This window comes from Callorhinus ursinus, unplaced genomic scaffold (genome assembly GCF_003265705.2).
Source record: "Callorhinus ursinus isolate GAN/ISIS: 27379988/994484 unplaced genomic scaffold, GSC_fseal_2.0 scaffold10, whole genome shotgun sequence".
Lineage (NCBI taxonomy): Eukaryota > Metazoa > Chordata > Mammalia > Carnivora > Otariidae > Callorhinus > Callorhinus ursinus.
Window position 1 is genome coordinate 73545076 of NW_027397072.1, and position 13041 is coordinate 73558116.

A 13041-nucleotide genomic window follows, 5' to 3' on the forward strand; every position below is an offset into this window, starting at 1 on the left:
AATAACTGTATTAAATGTAAATGGTCTAAACTAGTGGTTGGCAAACTTTTTCTGTAAAGAACCAGAAAATGTTTGGGGCTTTAAGGACTATATGGTCTCTATCCCAACTACTAAACCTTGACATCATAGCATAAAAGCAGCCATAGATAGTACGTAAATGAATGGGCATGACTGTGTCCCAATAAAACATTCACATAAACAGGTGGCAGGCCAGATTTGGTCTACCAGCCATAGTTTTGCCAACTCAAGTCTAATCATACCAAATTTATAAAGATGTAGACTGGATAAAAAAACAAGACCCAACTACATGCTGCATACCAAAAAAAAAAAAAAATACATATGTATAAATGACATAAAGAGGTTAAAAGTAAGTGGATGGAAAAAGATACACCATGCAAATATTAATCAAAAGAAATTTTAGTGTCAGACACAGAGACTTCAGAACAAGAGAAATTAGCAATAAAAAGGGTATTTCATGATGACAGAGCAGTCAATTCATCAACAAGACTTAATCCTAAATGTGCTGTAACACATGTTAACAATGCTTAAACATGAAACAAATCTGAAGGAACTGAAAGGAGAAACAGATAAATCTAAACTTGTAGGTGAAAACGTCAAGTCTTTTCACGATAGAACAATAGCAAATTGGTAAAAATATAAGAATATATACAAAGGCCAACCTAACTTAACCGACATTTATGGAAAACAGCACCCAGTAAGAGAAAATACATTCTTCTCAAGTACACATTGAACATTAACCAAGATATACCACATGTTGGGACATAAACCAATCAAAAGGTTTAAATGGATTGAATTATTAAGAATATGTTCTCTGACCAAAATGGCATTAAATGAAAACACAGTAACAAAATGCCTGGAAAATCCCAAATATTTGGAAATTATTTTTTTTAATAAATTTTTTAAAAGATTTTATTTATTCATTTGAGACACAGAGAGAAAGAGCACAAGCACGGGGACAGGCAGAGGGAGAGGGAGAAGCAGGCTTCCCACTGAACCAGGAGCCTGATGCGGGGCTCAATCCCAGGACCCTGGGATCATGACCTGAGCTGAAGGCAGACGCTCAACCATCTGAGCCACCCAGGTGCCCCCTGGAAATTATTTGACAACACTTCAGAACAATCCATAGGTCAAAGAAAAAAATTACAAGTGAAAAAAGAAAATATTTTGAATGAAATGATAATGAAAATTTATGGCTTTAAAAGTTGATAACTTTTTAAATAAAGTCTTAATTCAATGATCTAAACTTTCACCTTAAAAGCTAGAAAAAGTATAACAAAGTAAGGCGGAGGTAAGGAATTAATGAAAGCCCAACTCATGAACTAGAAAACTGATAAACCACAGAGAAAATCAACAAAACCAAAAGTTTATTTTTGAAAGGACTGATAAATTGATAAGCCCTAGCTGGACTAATCATGAGAGGAAAGGTGAAATGGACAAATGCCTAAAGACACAAATGACCAAAACAGGAATAAAAAGAAGTAGAATAGTCTTATATCTATTCATTTAAAAATTGAATCCTTAATTAAGAACCTTTCCACAAAAAACAAAGACACACAACTCTCCAGGCTCAGACAGCTTCATTGGTGAATTCTATCAAACATTAAAGGAAGAACATCAATTGTACCCAAACTCTTTTATAAAAGAAATGAAGAGGGGACCTTGTTAGTGGGAGTATAAAATGGTAAACCCACCTTGGAAACTGTTCTGTCAGTTTCTCATAATGTTAAATGTACACCCATCCTATAACCCTGCAATTCGATGTCTAGGTAGTCACCCACAAGTAAGGAAAATTCATGTCACAAAAGCCTTGTACATAGGAGCATTAGTCCTAGCAGTCGAAGACCAGAAACAACCCTTTCCCACTGTAATAATAGTTAAATTATAGTACATCCATACAATGGAATGCTACTCAGCAACTAAAAGGAACTAACTACTGTTACATGTAACACGGATGAATCTGTATTTTAAACAAGAGCTTCATATAAATTTTATGCCCTGGCAAGTCTGAGAACCACTGTTACAGAAGCACACACATAATAACAAAAAGGGAAAATATAAGAGATTTAGGTAATTCATAAATTAATCAGTGCCACATACATCATAAACTATATATCAGTTGTCATTTTTCATAGATGCTTAATTGTTATTTCAATTATGGTTACTATAGTCCTCTGTTTGTGTTCAAATTTCTACTTATGTCCTTCATGGACTTCCAGTTCCAAATTTTAGTCTTTGATTCTCTATTCTAATTTCTCATTAATTCCAAATTAAACTATGCATTTTAGATAAGGAATCCTGTTGACCAGTTCCTTTTCTTTTTTTCTTAATGTTCCACTTCCTTAGTACAGTTTCCTCGACCTCTTAGTAGTGGTATTCTTACTGTTTGCTGCACAGCCTTGACTTTTCTACCTCCTTTAAAACTGAACCAAAAACTCATCTTTTCCACTAAGTGCTAAACCACCTCAGATTTTTTCCAAATTCCCTCAGCACTTGAAGATCTTCCTAATAGACAGGCTATTTATTTTACTGAGTTTGGACACCTCCTCTTCATGACTCACCAACTCCATCCCCTGGCTTAGAGAGTAGAAACTTTGGAAGCAAACTGAAAAGATTACAGTTCTCTTCAAGGTTCTTTCTCTTGCGATATTCCATCTTGGAATGCATTCTATTTGCCAGAGCCTTAAGCTCTATAATGCTAAAGGGTAGGAGAGAAAGAGAGGCAGAGATGGTTGATTAGGACTGCTCTGGACTGGATTTTAAAGAAGGTGAAAAAAGCCTTCAGGCTTCAGTATCTGTTCAGACTACCTCACCAGCCCAAGGAAACAAACAAGATTCCAAAGAGAGTTTCAGTGAGGAATGAGAAAGTGCATTTGTTATGAATGTACTGTGGTACACTGTTCCAAGGACACTAAAATATTTCTGGCAGCAAATGTTTCTACATATTCTTTGTAAGGTTAGGTGGTGGTGCGGGGGGGGGGGAGGTTGAGTTGAGGGTGCAAAAGGTAAATATTAAAAAAGTGTCTACACTCTTGAACTAAGTGCCAGTTTTGGCAGTTACTTTTTGTTCTGCATACATTATTATTTAGGAATTATGGTCATTACCCACTTAATTTCACAAGTTTCAACTCTATAAACTTTTTGCCTTCCAAATCCTATCTATAAACCTGGCCACACTTCTGAGCTAGACCCATATTTACAGCTGATGTTTTGGTCATGTTATTACTTATTTAAAAAGTGTAACTACTTACCTGGAAACAACTCCAGTATTCCCCCTCTCAAACTTGCACGTTATTCAACTGCCAAGTTAGGAACCTTAGACATCCTCAGCTTCTCTCTATCACCTCCAAATACTAACCAAGTCCAGAGGGTTTCAACTCCCATATATCTGTGGTATCAGTGCTCTTCTTTCTATCCCCACTACAAATTCCTTAATTCAGACCACCAAAATCTCTTTCCTGAACTAGGGCAGACCTTAAATGGCACCCCCTACCTATTGGAGGCCAGAGAGAATGCCTCATTCACTTACTCTGCCATACGTATTACTTAGTGAATAAATATCTCCAATCTCTATTCCTCCAGACTATTCTCTTTATTACTGCTATAACCAGTTTTCTACAACAACAAACTGTGTCACTTCCCCACCTACAAAACAAAATAAAAACCCAAACTCCTTGTATGGCATATGAGACCATTAACAACTTGTTCCCATTCTACCTTGATTCTAGTCTGATTTCCTAATTTTCTTTTGTACTCTTTTTGACAGATCAAACTTCACCTTTCTCCTTAAACATAATATACCCTTTCATTTTTAATAATCTAGGATAAACAGAAACTCAATCCAACTTGCTTTATTTTTATGATCACCTTTATACTATTTAAAGCCATTAGCTAAACCTGTACAGAAGTGATGAGTGAACAAACCATCAGAAGATACAGCCAACTGTTAGCTTATTGTCATATTCTTATTAACATGGTCAGCATAGACTAAATGGAAAAGTGAGTAAAATATTTCAACTGCTTGCTGAGCTTCTTCCTTACCGTAAATGTTAGAAGTCTTCAGTTATAGACTTACTACCCTACTTTTGATTGAGAGGCACAAAGAGAACTATAATTCAAATTTCTTCGCATCCATCCTTTTCCTTCATCTTTAACACCTCCCTTTCCCATTTCTGCTGTTTCTCCTCTTGTACTTTCCTTCCCCTGCTACTACCTAAGTCTTCCTAACACCCTCTTTGTCCACCCTTTACAAGGACATCAGTATTCCTCTATCACTCTTCTTGGTAGAGCACCTAAAATCTTATGAAGTACTTTCACATATACTTATGTGATTCTTGCAACCTCATTTTTTGGGATTCCAAAATCAACAAATATCAAGGATGTGGGGGGGGGGGTAGCGGTTTATTCTGTGAAAATTAAAAGGAAACAAGGAAATCTCATTTAGAAAGGAGCCAGGAGGCCAGCAGGGAGAGCTCTCATGCCCTATCACTTCTATCACCATCGTCAATTGCAGACCCAACAGGAAGAGAGGTACCTTGCAAGTTAGTACTCCTTTAGCTACTACTTTACTATTCCAGAGGAGGGGCAACAGCCCAGCCAATGAGAGACTGTCACAACTCAGCCAATGTAGTTTTTTTGTTGTTGTTTTGTTTAAGATTTTATTTATTTGACAGAGAGAGACGCAGCGAGAGAGGGAACACAAGCAGGGGGAGTGGGAGAAGGAGAAGCAGGCTTCCCGCCGAGCAGGGTGCCCAATGTGGGGCTCAATCCCAGGTCCCTGGGATCATGACCTGAGCCAAAGGCAGATGCTTAACGACTGAGCCACGCAGGCGCCCCACAACTGCGAGTTTAATCCAATGAACTTTTTGTTTATAACAGCCCTCCCACCTTCTCTCTCTCCTCTGTGAAAGAGAGGTCCTCCCCTTTGTTCTCTAGATTTGCTTGTGGTTTTGCCATAGCTTGCTTGTTCAGGATTGCAATTCTCTATTTCCAGGTAAACCCATCTTTGCTGGTAAATAGCTGACAGTTTTATTTCTAAGGTTAACAATATACAGCAGATGCTGCTCACCTAAGTAAAATTTAAGATACTTATATTTTAACTCGTTTGAGGAAACTGCAGTTTAAAAAAGTTATTATTCATCTAACATACTGCTATTCCCTCTGCCTAGAACTCCACAATCTCTCTTCACCTGCTCATCTCTCAAGACACATCTCAAGCTTTCCCCTGTTCCCAGAGCAAGCATATTACACCTACTTCAATGCTATCCTAATGTTTTTCACACCACTTATTTCATACCACTGGAAGAATCCAGGTATCTGGACTCTTAATGTCTTTTCTACCAAATAAGATTTTCCTTATTAACTAATGTTACCTTAATACCCATTAATGATTCAACATTTCATAGTAAAGAGGAGAAACATTTTATGGATGGCCTGTGTTATTTTCCAATCTCTAGGGTAAAACTGTACACCAAAAAATCCCTTACCTTTCTTTAAAAATCAGGAATTTAAGGAATGTCTCCAAATCCTCTCAAAATATATAGATATGATCTCTCCTGGTAATGGCATCAAAAGCTGCCACAGCAAAGGAGAAAAACAGCATTTCATAAACCCTAAATTAAACTACTGTAAGTTTTAAAAGATGTCTGTTAATATCTTGGGAAACATTTAGGATTAACAATCAAAAGATGAGGGCCTTGGTTCTGACTCTATCACATGTTGGGTGACTCGGAAAAGTCACTTAACCTCCCTGAGCCAAATTTCCTTTTTTGAGAAAACTGGACAATACCACTTATCTTCCAGAATTGTTCAGAGAATTCAATGGGGGAAAAAAAAAGACTGCAAATCACTTAGCCTGGAACATAATAGTCAAAAAAAAAAAAAGGTAATCTCTTTAATAATTATTTTCACATACATCATTTTTGTCTTCAGAACTATGCCCAACAACCCTCAACACATTCCAGGACTTTGTGGCCCAGCAACAACTACAATAAATGCCCTCAAAGAAGCTATCTCCATGACTTCTGGATCCCCTTCCTGGGTCACAACTCAGGTCCTGTAAATATAATTTGGAGTATCTGCACAGAAACTCATCAAAGGATGTTCCTGTAGCTTCTCCTTGTTGGCTTGGCTGTCAACTACCTGGAACAGCACACAGAGTCAGCTGCAAATCTGGCAAACTTTCACTGCCAGTCTGTCTTTTAAATCATTTATAAAAAAGAAAAAAATATTAAATAAAATTAGTCCCAGCACTGATCACCTGAAGGGTAATGAGACTGGACTATTGTCTCATGTTAATAACCAAAGTCAAAGACTAAATAATTAGATAAATAAGCTCCCCTTTGGGGGCGCCTGGGTGGCTCAGTCATCAAGCATCTGCCTTTGGCTCAGGTCATCATCCCAGGGTCTTGGGATCGAGCCCTGCATCAGGCTCCCTGCTCAGCGGGGAAGCCTGCTTCTCCCTCTCCCACTCCCCCTGCTTGTGTTCCCGCTCTTGCTGTCTCTCTCTCTCTCTCTCTCTCTCTAATATATAAATACATAAATAAAATCTTTAAAAAATAAATAAATAAGCTCCCCTTTAGCTATGTGCATATTTTAACCCCTAAAAAAAATACCGGGACTTCTTCCAATAGATTTTATTTAATGTTTAGTAAGTTTATTCTTAAGCTTTGGAATATTTCACTGTTTTCCTTATACAAAGAAACTAATCTGCAGAACCCAGGGTCTACGTTAGGGCTAAACTCCTACAAAATCCTGGTTTTCCTCCACATTTCTCTCTTTCCAACCTCCAATTCTTCACTCCCCTTTCTCTGACTACCCACTATATATGAAGGCTTGTAGTTCAGATCCCAAATCATTCCTGTTCCATCATTCTACCTTTCATGTTCCATTTTAAGTATATATATATATATATATATATATTATTTAAGTAAGCTTCTGTCCTTTTTACTTACTTGAAATACAGTGTATCAATACTTGATTACCACCCCTAACTGAAGAATCTTGCCCAGAATAGAAAGACTGGATCTTATTCCTATTATAGGAGTCTTCAAATAAAATAAGGAAGTCGTAATTTGAAGACAATCCTAGACCAATAAGCCTATTTCAAAAAATTTTTTTTTCAAAATTACCTTCCTCACTGCTTATTATTAGCTTTGATAAAAGATTATTGTATGACATCTCATCAAAGCAAAGGTAAATTTAATTTTGGTGTTAAACATCACATGAGCAAAAGGCTTATGGACTTTTTAGAGAAAATCTTACTCTACTGTACTTGGCAATAAGTATCATGATTATGGTCTCTCTCAAATCATTCCTTAGGATTTTTCACCTACATGTACAATAAAGACTAATACTCAGTTAAACTACTCAGATGTAAATTTACCCAACATTAACATGAATCAACAGTCCAGCCAGTTACCAGTCCAGATTACCAGATTCAAAAGCCCTCTCTCCATTACCCACTAACAAGTAAGACAGTTGGCTAACTCAGAAAAATAATTTATTGAGTAAGGAAAATGATTCATATTTTCCTTCAGTCATTCTCTAACATCTACATTGAAGCTAAGAAAGTAGTGTGCATGGTCCATACCTACTCAGTCCTTGTATCCATGAATTTTAAATATGAGTAACTGGCAATTCACAACACCATAATTATTTTTAAACATATAAAAAATTGCAACTTAATGAATTGAATAATAATTGGTTATATTTTATTATAACATGGTACTTCTAATGTCTCTTGAAACCATACTTATTTTATTCACATAATTAGATTATGTAATTGATTGAAAGAAAAGATCTGCATGTCTAAGTTCTACAAAATTCCTAAAAGCATTTCATGATTCCAAAAATATCCAATAAATTGTAATAATTTCGTAGTCCTTATTATAATATAGTTAATCAAAAGAAGATTAGGAGTTGGTCACTCTCAAACATTAAAATTCTGTATCAGTGAAGGAAAAATATGATCCTGAAAGCTTTTGATAGCTCCATGTAATGCTTACTTCAGATTAAAGGGATGACCCATGTAGTTATCACCTTAAGTACCTACCAAAAGAATGCCTGCCTGAGATCTGAAACAAAATAGCACTACTCTACTACTAACATAATAAAAATGCTTTTGAGCTACGCTTGTTTCTGATTTTAATCTCTAACCTGTAAAATGGACTCGATTCAATGAAACTCTAAAAATAAGGGCAATTAAAAATATGTGATATACATTTTTTAAATAATTGAAATTCATGTTTAAAAAGAGGCATAAAAAAGTACGCTCATGTATGACAGTAAGAAGTTACATGTTGTGACAGTAGGTAAACGTTTGTGACAGTAGGTAAAGGTGCATGAGAACCAAAGTTAAGGGGACTACAAGCAGAAGAGCTGTTATAAAACCAATAGAGGGGCGCCTGGGTGGCTCAGCCGGTTAAGCGACTGCCTTCGGCTCAGGTCGTGATCCTGGAGTCCCGGGATCGAGTCCCACATCGGGCTCCCTGCTCAGCGGGGAGTCTGCTTCTCCTTCTGACCCTCTTCCCTCTCGTGCTATCTCTCATTCTCTCTCTCTCAAATAAATAAATAAAATCTTTAAAAAAAAAAAAAAAACCAATAGAAGAACCTGATAAGGCAGAACCAAAGAATATGTAGGAAAAGTCCACCACGGTCATTTAAAAAACATTTGCTAAACCACATGTTCGTAACACTTAATTAGACCTGGGTTACAGCAAAGTAAAAAGAACAGAATGTTACAAAATTGGAATTACACAAATTTTATCACTAAAACCTAACAGTATAATGAATGAAGTCATCAAAACATTCACTTAATAGAAAACAAGGTTCAAGGATTTTCTCATGGCTTCATTGATAGAAAGGGATTGTAATGAAAAACATCTTATAAATTCCTGATTTCCTCACCTAAGCTTACCCAGTAAGCCTTTGGAACTCACTGCGTTTTTACTAGGATACCTGCAGATCAATTACTGGCATTTTGATTCTAGAATAATGTCATTGCAACAAGGGTCTCCAGATGACATTGAGAAAAATAGACTCACTCGCTCTAACTTGATATGCATACCTAATTAAAGGTCCAAGATGAGCCGAGGAAGGAGAAAACAAAAAACAAACAAACATGAGGGCATCATCTGCACTAAGAGCCTTGTAAGACAGGCTATTATGTGATCATGTATTTATCTAGGAATTTTTTGTAGCCTCAAAGTGACTTCATTAATAGCAAAGAAACAAATGGGCACACAAGTGTCTGTATACATCTAATGAGCCATAAAGAACAGTGTCCAATATCTGTTGCACCCTTACTGTGTGCTAAAGAAAGAAACACTTTGAATCCTCACCACTCTCCTATGAGGTAGGTACTTTTATTACCCTCACTCTACAGATGAGGAAACCTAAAGTACACAGTGGTTAAATCACTTGCCAGACATCATAATTTTATTAAGTGGCTGAGATACAAAGTCAGTTGTTCTCTATTACAACTATGATAGAAATTATGTTTTCATAATTATCATGTAATTCTACTATTGCTCTTATTTTTAAAGGTACTAAAACCCATTTTATCATAACAAAACTCCCACACTTACTGAGAATAATACTTTTCATATAATTTACTTTGAAAGTACAGGAGCCTTTGGATTCTGGAGATCTTATAAGCAATTAATTTTTAGCATAAAAATGACAGAACACTAGCCTGCTCTAAGCTCATCTAATATTTTAATCTAGATGACATGACAGTTTGTCTCTTTCCAATGAGAGAGAAATATCAGCACTTCCACTAACAATGAAGCATACTGTTTAAAACTTTTCAATAAAAGCTCATCCAGTTCTACATCATTTCATGTATAAATGTAGTCAACTCAAACTTCCCCATCCTTAGAAGTGAACAACATCACAAATAATCCAAAAAACCATTTATAGTTGGCACTGCGACTCTTTAGTAATAAACAATGTGAATGTGATAATGTAGAAAAACCCTGGACTAGAGTCCAGAGACCTGCCCACCGATCCTGGCTCTGTCACTAACTAGCAATTTAGTCCCTTCCACTGCTCTGGGCATTGGTTTCCTGATCTGCAAAATAATCATCTCCATGGCCTACTCTCCCAGCTCTAAAACAAATGTGACTCTTGTACATACATCTTTTTTCCAAGCTTCCCATTCTCATTCTATTTAGTTATTATCATCAATTTGCAGGCATTAAACATTATTTTTCCTTGGTTCTACAAATGGAGGAAACAGCCCATTTTTAACTAAGGTGATAAGGGAAAGCCTTCAGGACCACTAGTTTACCATAGATGAGTCTCAAGGTGAATAATGTAGAAGCTATTATAATGCTAAAAGGTGTTAGGTTTCAATATTTTAGGCTACTGTTTTGTGTGCCAGTACATTCTCCCTACGGACAAATACTAAAATTCAAGGACAATAGGCAGAAAAAAATGTAATTATCCATCAGTTATTGAAAAACTAAAAAGGTGCCAAATGAAAATATTAGTACTTTTTTGCAGAACATTTTTCTCTGATGAATTACATTACAGTGCAACATATCATCTACAAATTTTCTCAAGTATGTTTTAAGTATTTCCTAAAAAAAAAAGAGGCCTTCCTTTTTTAAACTGTGAGGAATTAGTAAGATAACATACATATGATTAAGAAAAGATTTAAAAGAGGAAAAGATCTAGCTGTGTAATTCTTAGCTTCCTCTTCTCAATGCCATGAAGAACCTCAAAGGGGTGCCAGAGGTAGAATCTGTGGACTGCCACCGCCTGACCCTGGTATGCATTTTCTGTGTTCCTAACCCAGTCTCAAGAGTGTTATGCAAATACAAGGTTATTGAAATTAAACTAAGCATCTGACATTAACAATTCAACTGTTAGAAAGCTCAACTGATTTTAGTATTGCTTTCTAGAGCTGCTACCTTACCAGCATCTTCCCAGTACAATACTCAAAGTTGACCTTGTAAAAACAATTAAAAGCAAGGGAAAGAAAGCATGCGAATTACTTAATAATATTGTAGACTAAAAGTAAGTAGCAAATTCTAATAGCACAGTCAGTCCACTCTAAATGTTAAGTCAGGAAGAAGTAAGCCACAGCTCTAGACTGAGAGACCTGAAGAAAGGATATTCAGCAGATGTAGAGGCGGCTACAAGAATTTAAAGGTACAGTTATGAGCATTTCCAGCAAAACTAGTAACTGGTAAAACACCATCAAACGTGTACGTACATTTTAAAATAAAGGAGAACTGACAAGTTCCAGCAGCAAGCCTCCTCTTGGTTGGAATGCCAAAATAAAATGTCAAAAATCACCTCGTGAATCCAATCCCCCAGCCTTTCAAAGTTCGGAACCAAACCGACATGTGTACTTAAACTGCTTCTTAGCATCCTTCTTTAAATGCAACTCCCTCTCCAGAGAGTCAGTTCGCTTCGGCTACTTGAATGCCCAAATCCCAGCACCAAAGAATCGTAGGAGTCCAAGTAGTTGCAGAAGGGTCTTCCAGCGGCCGCCTGCGCATCCCTTTCCACCTCGGGTTAAACCCCCGGAGGTGCTCCGGTCACTTCCCCATCCAAGCTCCCCAGTTCTCTCATCTCCCAGTGGACCGCTTCTCGTCGACCTTGAAGACCCCCGGAACGGAGCCGTAGAGCGCAAGTGACTTGGCCGGTTGGCCCCTTCCCCGCAGCGCGCGTTAACTGCCCCCCGGTCTCCGGTGGCCTCCCTCCGACCCCTATCACGAATGCCCTCCTACCGGCTGCGAACGACCCCCTTCCCCTTAGGCGCTCCACCTCCCTCCAACCAGAAAAATAATTCCTCAGAAATGCATCGAGAGCCTACTAAGCGCAAGCCCCCACTACGCGCAGCGCGGTCTGCCCAGGGCTCGCGGCCCGGACTCGCCGTCCCCCGCCCGCCGTCTCCTCCCGGCCCGAGGGCCGGCGCTGCCTCTGCCCGGGGTGTGGAGGCGCCGGCCGGAGGCGGACTGCGCCGGGCGCGGACACTGGAGGCCCGGCAGGCGGCCGCTAACGGCGACGCGGGGGCCCGGGAACGGGCGCTGACCGGGCCGGGCGCGGGCCGCGGGGACACTCACCGGTCGGGGCGCGCTGGGCGGCCTCATCCACGGGCACCTGCGGCCAGGCGGACGGGCCCGGACGGCGCAGTCACTGAGAGGGCGAGTCCTCCCGCTCGCCCGCCAGTCCCGTCCCGTCCCCTCCGACTGCCCGATCGAGCGCAGTCCCGTTTCCTCTGGACGGAGCCTGGGGACCCCAGCTCTGCCGGATGCCCCCGCCAGGCCCCCACCCCCTTCCCCGGCCGCCTCCCCCCCTTTCCCCTTTCCCCTCCCCCCCTCCCCCCAACCCCCACCGGAATGGAAAATACCTCCCGGGGCGGGGGGCGGCGGGGGCACGCCTCTCTGAAGGGCAGCCTACCGTGACCAATAGCAGGCGGGGCTCTGGAGGGGCGGGATTCCTAGCGGCCAATCCGGAGGCGTGTAGGTGAAGGCCGAAGGAAGGAGGCAGGGAGCGAGAAGGGGGTGGCCCGGGAGTCGGGGAGGTCCGGCCGCTCGGGTGCGCGCTGTGCGCGGCTGCCATTTTGGAGCCGGGCAGCTGAGACGGCGGCCGGGTCCGGCCCGGGGGAAAGGGAGGAGCCAGTGAGGTAGGAAAGAGGCTGTCACGTGGGATGGAGGGGCGGGGTAAAGCGGCTGTAGCCGGAGGGGAGGGGTCGGAGGCGGCGAGTCACGGGGGCTGAGGGGGGTCACGTGGTCGGAGAAGGGCCCGCGGTGGGCTTGGGGGCGGAAGGTCAACCTGAGGTGGGAGAAGGAAGAAAGCTTTGTGCCTGGTTTCAACTCTGTTAGGGAAAAGGAAAGGAAAAATGATGAATGGAGGGTGTGGGTGGCGGGTCGGAAAATGTGAATGAGTCTCCCTAGCTCCCTCCAGCATGGAGCCACCCAGTCACTAAATTGCAAGATGCACGAGAAACTGGGCACTTCATTTAATTCAGGTAGTCCCATCGCTACTCCTTGCTGTCGCAAACGTGAC

At 40.3% G+C, this 13041-nt stretch overlaps 1 protein-coding gene and 1 long non-coding RNA gene across 8 annotated transcripts in view; one reads left to right on the forward strand and one right to left on the reverse strand.

Annotated features, from left to right (window-relative positions):
- The window catches only part of SOCS5 (suppressor of cytokine signaling 5), a 112717-nt gene that overhangs the window by 99651 nt on the left and 25 nt on the right, over nt 1-13041 (reverse strand). For 3 of the 7 annotated variants that reach the window (XR_012379831.1, XR_012379832.1, XM_025868877.2), the window contains exon 1: nt 12096-12325. The exons of 1 other annotated variant lie outside the window; for it this stretch is intronic. The gene's annotated coding sequence lies outside the window, so the exon portion shown is untranslated. Of the gene's footprint in view, nt 1-11239; nt 12032-12095; nt 12327-12432; nt 12561-13041 lie in introns of those variants that run through there. 3 more of the 7 variants (XM_025868880.2, XM_073897753.1, XM_025868879.2) reach the window with 3 other exon arrangements.
- LOC112821610 (uncharacterized) overlaps nt 12542-13041 on the forward strand; it is a 54390-nt gene continuing 53890 nt past the window's right edge. The window contains exon 1 of the long non-coding RNA XR_003207487.2: nt 12542-12658. This is a non-coding gene — a long non-coding RNA (uncharacterized lncRNA). The remainder of the gene's footprint in view (nt 12659-13041) is intronic.